General features: G+C 41.9%; 1 long non-coding RNA gene across 1 annotated transcript; it reads left to right on the forward strand.

Annotated features, from left to right (window-relative positions):
- The first annotated feature begins 128 nt into the window (after positions 1–128).
- Positions 129–5,021, forward strand: LOC124879775. The gene is made up of 4 exons (XR_007041119.1): positions 129–154; positions 2,431–2,470; positions 4,015–4,246; positions 4,454–5,021. It is a non-coding gene; the product is annotated as an uncharacterized LOC124879775 (long non-coding RNA).
- Positions 5,022–8,508: the final 3,487 nt, after the last annotated feature.

An 8,508-nucleotide genomic window follows, 5' to 3' on the forward strand; every position in this document is an offset into this window, starting at 1 on the left:
CTTGCAGGGGCATCATTGGAACCTCTGGAGATCATTGTGGAAAGATGGATTCTTCATAAAATGAAGAACATTATGGAGAACCCTGAGCATCCTCTTCATCAGACTGTCCTACAACAACAGAGTGTCTTCAGTCAGAGGCTTCTTCAGATCTGCTGTAAGACGGAGCGCTACAGGAGATCCTTCCTGCCCACAGCCATCAGCATCTACAACGACTCTTTGAAGAAACCTTCATAATATGAGCTATAACAACATTTAATTTCCCTTTGGGATTAATAAAGTATGATTGAATTGAATTGAATTACTGAATCAATGATCTTCATGCAGGTATTTATAGAGTTTTAACAAAAGGAAGCTTCAGTTTTCAATTACAAATATCTAAAAGCTTTAAATATTCACCTTCAGTGTTCCACCAACTCAAAATAAAGCAAATTTACAAATCAAATTATTCCAATGTAAAGAAGCATTTTTATTCAGAACTCATGTAACATCACAGTCAGCAAAAATTAGACTTATTGTTCATAGATACTGACTGATTTATGTCTTGCAGGAACAACACAGATGAGAAGTCTACTCGCAGAAATTGAAACATTTTAATCAAAAAAGGAAGCTGGATTTTAGATGGCCAACTTGCAAAAAATATGTTTTTAATTTTAAGATGATACCGAGGTCTTTAGTATTTGCTTCTAGTCAAACTTTGACAAAAATACTGAGATGACTACTCTGATTATTGAGATATACTCCCAGTCTGTGTTTAATAAAATAACTTTTTTTACATTATTGCAAAGTTACTTATGTGGGAAAAATATGTCTTTCATATAAAATTCCAAGATTTTTAAATCATAACAATTAGCTGACTTGAACATCCAAATCCTAAAAACACAAAATTTTGAGTAATATGCAATCCAAAATTATTGTCATTTTGTCACAGTCTGTTAGGGCATGGTTTTTTTACAGGTTGGAGGGAAACATCCATCCATCCATCCTTTCATCCATTCATCCTTTCATCCATCCTTTCATCCATCCATCCTTTCATCCATCCATCCATCCTTTCATCCATCCATCCATCCTTTCATCCATCCATCCATCCTTTCATCCTTTCATCCATCCATCCATCCATCATTTCATCCATCCATCCATCCATCCATCCATCCATCCTTTCATCCATCCATCCATCCATCCATCCATCCATCCATCCATCCATCCATCCATCCTTTCATCCATCCATCCTTTCATCCTTTCATCCATCCATCCATCCTTTCATCCATCCTTTCATCCATCCATCCATCCTTTCATCCATCCATCCATCCATCATTTCATTCATCCATCCATCCATCCATCCATCCATCCATCCATCCTTTCATCCATCCATCCATCCTTTCATCCATCCATCCATCCTTTCATCCTTTCATCCATCCATCCATCCATCATTTCATCCATCCATCCATCCATCCATCCATCCATCCATCCATCCTTTCATCCATCCATCCATCCATCCATCCATCCATCCATCATTTCATCCATCCATCCATCCATCCATCCATCCTTTCATCCATCCATCCATCCATCCATCCATCCTTTCATCCATCCATCCTTTCATCCTTTCATCCATCCATCCATCCTTTCATCCATCCTTTCATCCATCCTTTCATCCATCCATCCTTTCATCCATCCATCCATCCATCCATCCTTTCATCCTTTCATCCATCCATCCATCCATCCATCCATCCATCCTTTCATCCATCCATCCTTTCATCCTTTCATCCATCCATCCATCCTTTCATCCATCCTTTCATCCATCCATCCATCCTTTCATCCATCCATCCATCCATCCATCATTTCATCCATCCATCCATCCATCCATCCATCTGACATAAAAGCAGCTCTCAGCTAACAAACTACTAGACGATATAAATGAGAATACTTATCAGTTATTGATCATTGATATCCGCTGGTCAGTGTCTTTCAGGGAAACCAAAAATGGTGAAGATGATTATTTCCATCTGAATACACGCACACTTTTAATAAAAACAGGAAGCCATCTTTTTAATTTAACAGCTTGTAATAATGCTGCCAGGAATAAAAAACAACAGTAACTGTTTGATCAAACTAAAGCATGACAAAATATAATGATTCCAATTACTGATATGTAATCCCATTCTGTTTTGAAACAGAACATTTTTATAAAGAAATTATGCAACATTGTAAGAAGTAAAATAAATGATTTTTCCCAAAATGTTACTGATTTGTGTTTTGGAGGGACACCAAAGATCATGGGATGATCTTTGGTGCAGGTTTTTAAACACATCTAATAATTAAGAAGTTACATCTTTGGTTTTTAAACCTCTAAAAGCTATAACTACATAAAATGCTTGTTCACTGTAAAGTACTAATTGTCTTATATAAATGAATTGTGTGTTTTTTGTCTTGCAGTGGTTCACATCTGATGGAGATTATTGTCATCATGTTTCAGGTATATAAACTGAGATTGTTTTAGTGGAACATTTAACAGCTTCTAGACTGGATTACACCACACAACCCCCGCCTCCAAGCATCCTGCAGACAGACCCCATCCTGCTCTCCTACTGCACCCTCCCACTGGTTTCACTGGGAGAACAACTCATCCACCTGGTTGGATTAATTCAGAGGAGAGAGATTTGCATTCAAACAGACTGAGAGGGAACAGAGTGTAAAAAGACCAAATGTTGCTGTTCTTCAGGTGCTTTATCTGGGAGGCTTTTGTAAGACTCGGCAGACGCATATTCATGGTTTGATTGAATTAAGGGTGATTCCCTCAGTGTACAGAGCAAATAGAAAACAGGCAACTGAATTGTTCTGGTCGTTATCAGATTGCTGTTTAAGGGTCAGGAGTTCTGGCTCGCTGGGCTGTGTTCATTAAAGGTACCGACCAGTTTCATTCTGCAGCTGCTGCTTTCAGTCAGCTCGGGGCAGGGTGGCGATGAGGGTCCAAAGAGACCAGAGTGTCCATCAACATCGAAGTATCAGTGAGGAAATAATTCTTGTTCTGCAGAACATCCTGACTGGCGAATGTCTGGCCCAGTCAAGCTTCAGTTTGTTGTAGGTCAAGCTACCAAACCTGTCAGGTGAGCCAGGGCTAACGTAATATTTAAGGAGCCACGCCAGTGATTATCAGAACAAAACACTTTATGAAAATGCTTCCATTATGTTGAGTAATTATCTGTCATCACGAGGGTGTTAAAATGTGGCCCGAGCTGCTTTTAAAGGTACCGCAAGCGCTCCACATATAGAGGCTATAATCCGCGACGCAGCCGTCCTGGGTTCGCTTTCAGACCCCAGAACCTTTGCTGCATGTCTACCCCTTCTCTCTCTGTCCATTTCCTGTCTGGTAACTGTAATAAAGGCCACTAGTGCAAGAAAATCTTTAAAAAAACTTGAACCTGTCTGACAACATGAAGTAGGCCAAAGGATCTCAAAGATCAACATATCATCCCCCAATCTAAAGAAATTCTGAGAAACAAACATAGTATCAATAAACTTTATCCTTGAATAATTAACTTAATCTGTAAGCAACCTGCAGGTACCCACTAAGCACTGCAGATCCCATATTAGGTAAACATGTCAGTGGCCTGTAAGTATGTTGAAAGTACCCCCAGTTACTCATATGTCCTGGCAGGTAGGACGCATCACTAGCAATTGATTACGTTTGATCGGAGTCCTCAAGAGAAAAGACATGAGATGAAAATATCTGAATCAGCTGATGGTCCAGGTTAGGTAAAAATCTCTTACATCTCTATTTCATAAAACAAAAATCTCCTGCCAAATGAAGATACATTTATTTATGAGGTAACATTTTATTAAAAACATCTAAAGTTTGCTTCAAACTCCATAGGCTGGAGGCCAATGAAACAATATTTTCAGCAGGAAAAGAACAATAAGTCATGTTTAGGTGGGTGAAGCAGGTCTGATGTACATCTTATTGTGGTGAAACACAGACTTGTGAATGTATTGAACTGGGAAAGCTTTTATTAATTTCAGACAGGTGAGGCTGTCAGAACCTGGAGAAGAACTGACACCAATAAAAAACATGTTGAGGTCCAGAAAGGTGGAGCAGGAATCTGGGCAGGGAGAGAGTGGAAACACACCAGCAGAGTGGAAGAGCACGTTTTCATGGCCACCATGCAGCCCGACATGCAAAGATCTCACAACCTTTGCTCCCACGTCTCAGATAAATCACTACTTTCAGGTCATCGACTAGACCTGAGGAGATGTGAGCATGCATTATATGATATTAACAATTAGTCGTTGCTTTCAAATGTAGATTTAGGCTTATTTTCCCAGTATCATAACCTCACTAGCTCATATTTATTGCGTTGTGAACAAAAGAAACAGACTAAAATCATGTTGATATTTTACTTTAACTCAACAACATCATAAACATGTTGAATATTTACATTGATTTCTGCCTGTTTTTCAGTTATTTTACTCCAAACTACATGTGGAAGGGGTCTCCAGGTCCGTGGCAGTTCTTCATCACGTAGAGCAAGGTGTGTTCATCGATTAAAGCTCTGCTGCTGAGGAGGACAGTCAGTCTGTTTATCAGAGCCAGGAACAGCAGCTGTGCTCCTGTTGCAGCACTGCAGAGAGGAGGAGGTGTTACAGTGTGACAAACGCAGAATCGACGAGTCGACCGGCAGCCAGATCCTGGCAGGACGTCAAGCATGAGTCATGGTGAACGGTTGTCATGGTAACAAGCTGAATAGTCAGACCCATCCAGTCCTGCATTTCAGATCGCAACACCTCACAGTAAAACGTTTCCAGTTAAACCAAAGAACGTCTCTTCTGGACATTGGACGGGCCTGCAGCTGTACCCTCCTCTTCCTCAGCCATGACTTTGGAGCTATGGGAAAAATGTTGAAAAATGAACAGACAGCAAATGTTGCTCTAATATCTCTGCTGGACCTTTCTACCTTTATGCTGCCACCACAGAGGTGAGCAAAGCCAAGGGCACTGAAAGCTTTATAACATTAAACATTTCTGGAATATTTGCTTTGCTTTATTAGAAGAAATCACAGACAGACAGACAGACAGACAGGCGGGCAGACAGACAGACAGACAGACAGACAGACAGGTGGGCAGACAGACAGGCGGGCAGACAGACAGACAGACAGACAGACAGACAGACAGGTGGGCAGACAGACAGGCGGGCAGACAGACAGACAGACAGACAGACAGGCAGGCAGACAGACAGGCGGGCAGACAGACAGACAGACAGACAGACAGACAGGCAGGCAGACAGGCGGGCAGACAGACAGACAGACAGACAGACAGACAGACAGGTGGGCAGACAGACAGGCGGGCAGACAGACAGACAGACAGGTGGGCAGACAGACAGGCGGGCAGACAGACAGACAGACAGACAGACAGACAGGCAGGCAGACAGACAGACAGACAGACAGACAGACAGACAGACAGACAGACAGACAGGTGGGCAGACAGACAGGCGGGCAGACAGACAGACAGACAGGCGGGCAGACAGACAGACAGGCGGGCAGACAGACAGGCGGGCAGACAGACAGACAGGCAGACAGACAGACAGACAGACAGACAGACAGACAGACAGACAGACAGACAGACAGACAGACAGACAGACAGGCGGGCAGACAGACAGACAGACAGACAGACAGACAGGTGGGCAGACAGACAGGCGGGCAGACAGACAGACAGGCGGGCAGACAGACAAACAGACAGACAGGCGGGCAGACAGACAGACAGACAGACAGGTGGACGGACAGACAGACAGACAGACAGGTGGGCAGACAGACAGACAGGTGGGCAGACAGACAGACAGACAGACAGACAGGTGGACGGACAGACAGACAGACAGACAGACAGACAGGCGGGCAGACAGACAGACAGACAGACAGACAGACAGACAGACAGACAGGTGGGCAGACAGACAGACAGACAGACAGACAGACAGACAGACAGACAGACAGGTGGGCAGACAGACAGACAGACAGGTGGGCAGACAGACAGACAGACAGACAGACAGACAGACAGGCGGGCAGACAGACAGACAGACAGACAGACAGACAGACAGACAGACAGACAGACAGACAGGTGGGCAGACAGACAGACAGACAGACAGACAGACAGACAGACAGACAGACAGACAGACAGGTGGACGGACAGACAGACAGACAGACAGGCGGGCAGACAGACAGACAGACAGACAGACAGGTGGGTAAACAGACAGACAGACAGACAGACAGACAGACAGACAGGCGGGCAGACAGGTGGGCAGACAGACAGACAGACAGAGGTGATAGAGGCGAGCGACTGTGGCTCAGTAGGAAGAGTAGTCGTCTTGCAATCAGAAGGTTGTGGGTTCGTCCTGCCATATGTCAATGTGCCCCTGGGCAAGACACTTAACCTCAAGTTGCCTACCGATCTGCGTATCGGTGTATGAATGTGTGAGCGTTAGTGAGTGCGATTGGGTGAATGTGGCTCTAGTGTAAAGCGCTTTGAGCGGTCTGTATGACTGTAAAAGCGTTACATAAGTTCAGTTCATTTACCATTGACAGACTGGATCTTATGCTTGGAAACAGCAGTAGCTGGTTATTTGTGTGGGCACAGAAGGTAGATTCTGATCGCTGCCAGCGTTCAGAAAACCCAACTTCATTCATTTGCATGCATGGAGTGGAGGGTAACTCAGACTGAACTGCAGCATCAGCACACTGCATGGTAACATGGTCAGAGCTGCAGGGGGGACAGTTAATCCAAAAAAGGACATTTGCAACACACCATGGAGCCATTTATCCTTATTCTGCTCCTCCAGACTCATCTCACACTTTTAAATGTCAAGGCCATGATCTGCATTTGTTTCACATTCTGAAAACCGAGAGGTATTGTAAGATTGCCCTGAGTTTTAGCCCTCGTTCTGGTCGGTATCACCTGAATGCCTTAAATGATTATGGTGCTGATGTTTTACCTCTACTTGCCTTTTAGAGCCTAATTCTCATTTTTATTTACTTAGATTTGATTATAAGAAAATGTAAAAAAATTTAAAAAAGGAAAAAAAGAAAAGTAATTTAATTATAATCGAAAAACCTGCTGTAATGAATAATCCATGATACTCAGTCACAGCTACATCTAGACTGAAATTTCTACAATTCTTCATATATCAGATCCTAGAAACTTAAAATGTGTAAAAGTAAAAATAAACACAACACAGAAAAAGAACAGTAAAAATCAAGGTAATAGAATATATTAATTGTAAAATTAATGTCTATTTTTGGTTTGTTGCCTGTATCCTTTTGAATTGGATAAAATCATTTCATATTTTATTTGATCCATTTTATCTTTGGGAAAGTTTTTTTTCCCTCTTAAACTTTTCTATCTGGGAATTTTTTTATTTTGAGCAAACTGCCTGAAATATTTAAAAGGTGTCATCATAAGTCAGTAAAACTGGGAGTTTTAATTTGTCCCATTTAAAGAACACATAGTGATCATGAGGCGTTGAAATTACTAAAGTCAAACTGGAGAGTAATAAAATGTTCACATGTAAAAGATGTCAGGCAGACATAATTAAATTTATCGAGCAGTAATATATATTTGGTTTCCACCTGTTGGATTCTGGGGCGGGTCCAGTCAAATAGCAGAACCTATTATTTTTCAACCTTTTGTATCTTAATTTTAACAGTGCTGGAAAACATGAGGAACCAAGGGTCCAGTCAGACCACAATCTCTCCAACACAGGAGGAGATAAAACCTGAGATTACAATTTATTTAAAAACCTTCCAGTCAATTTGTGTGAAAGCTCAGTTTCCACAGATATGGGGATATTTATCTGACATGGAAAATATGTCACAGGTTTTAATGTAGATTATAGAGAAACATCCCAGTTTGACTTTGCTCCAGTTACTTTGGAGGAAGAATGAAGATGAAAACATTTTAAAGCAAACTTTATCAGTACTGTGAATGTTATCAACACTGATTCTTGTATTTGATGAAAAATACTTGAATAAAGTTCAATAAAAGCGGTGGTTAATTGATAAATAAATGTATTATTTAATTAATCTATAAAGCAGATTAAGGAGTTTAAAGTGAAACATTTCCGTTAGAAGTGACACGCTAGGAACTGCTTGGTAGGTACGGCATTATTTAATGTTACACCGCTCTGTGCTCCGCTGACATCATCAACATCCGGGTGACTCCGTGAGGACGGCGTCTGATGCAAGGTCCGACGTTGAACTGAAACAGTCAGAACCTGGTCGTGACCCGCTGGACCAAAGGTTTAATTTCCCGCGCTGCCAGTCCGACAGCAGCCATTACACAAAATACACGAATCTAATTAAAAATACACGAAATATATGCAGGAAGAGAAAGAAAATGTCCATAAATCTGGCTGCTGAGTGTTTCACATTCAGGTTTCCTCTTTAAAAGTTTAAATGTTTGATTTCAGTTTTGAAGCCAACTTTGTTGCAGGCGCGTTGTTCATAGGAGGTCACATTCCCTGTAAAGAAATCC

This window comes from Girardinichthys multiradiatus, chromosome 13 (assembly GCF_021462225.1).
Source record: "Girardinichthys multiradiatus isolate DD_20200921_A chromosome 13, DD_fGirMul_XY1, whole genome shotgun sequence".
Taxonomy (NCBI): Eukaryota; Metazoa; Chordata; class Actinopteri; order Cyprinodontiformes; family Goodeidae; genus Girardinichthys; species Girardinichthys multiradiatus.